The sequence below is a fragment of the Vigna radiata genome, chromosome 11, assembly GCF_000741045.1.
Source record: "Vigna radiata var. radiata cultivar VC1973A chromosome 11, Vradiata_ver6, whole genome shotgun sequence".
NCBI lineage: Eukaryota > Viridiplantae > Streptophyta > Magnoliopsida > Fabales > Fabaceae > Vigna > Vigna radiata.
In genome coordinates, this window is record NC_028361.1 from 18,525,940 (window position 1) to 18,526,871 (window position 932).

Genomic DNA, 932 nt, shown 5'->3' on the forward strand with positions numbered 1-932 from the left:
CAATTTTAAGACATAAATGTGGGCATAAATATGCACTCATCACACCCCCACACTTATCCTTTTGCACTCCTGGGCAAAATTGATTAATTTCAAAACTTTGTTCTGGGACATTTTATTCCATATTTGCATTTGGATNAAAAGAATGAACATCACCGGATATAGATCAAATATCAAAACATCACTTTGTCATGGACACGCAAATGAAATCACTTTATTCTTCACACATGAGTTAACTTTTTTGAATTCCCAAGAAAATCNAATATGAAAGATAACACTCAAGTCAAATTGTATCTATTTCTCTCCAAATCTCTCAAGTGTTTTTGGCTTTTGTTTACACTCTAATTACCTATGTAAATAGACACTTTTGGTATTTAGCAAGACTCTAACATTCACACACTTCAGAAAACATGCAATTATTGATCATGAGGACTTTTTAAAGGTTATATTGGGGTCAAGGCAAAGGTAGGAAATTTTCTTTGGAATTTCTGGGTTTTTTGAAATTGATATAGAAAGAGTAATGACACTTTATGTCAAAAACAACCTTATTTCTTGCTCTTTTTAGGAAGATTTTTTTTTTCATCACCTTTTTTTTTCATCACCCTTTTTTTTTCATCACTTTTTTTTTCAAAACTTCAACTTTTCATCTTCCTTTTCGCCTTCCTTTTATTTTGTGGTGAGACACTTACCCACACACTTATTCATNACTTACTTATAACACAATCCATTACTCCTTCTTCTTTCCCAAGGTGAGGAACATATGATTTTTCTTCATTTTTTTCATTTCACAATTTCTGGAAACAAGAAAAATAGTCTTAAGGCTCAAAGGGGTTTNCAATGGATTAATGTTAAGNTAANTTTATTTGGCCAAGTAGCTAAAACAAGAAATGCCTCAATCATATCAAATCATGCATATTCACCTCAGTTGCACAACA

At 31.6% G+C, this 932-nt stretch overlaps 1 protein-coding gene across 1 annotated transcript in view; it reads right to left on the reverse strand.

The window, feature by feature from the left end:
- The window catches only part of LOC106776862, a 5,497-nt gene that overhangs the window by 2,564 nt on the left and 2,001 nt on the right, over positions 1 to 932 (reverse strand). The gene's annotated exons all lie outside the window — the stretch shown is intronic.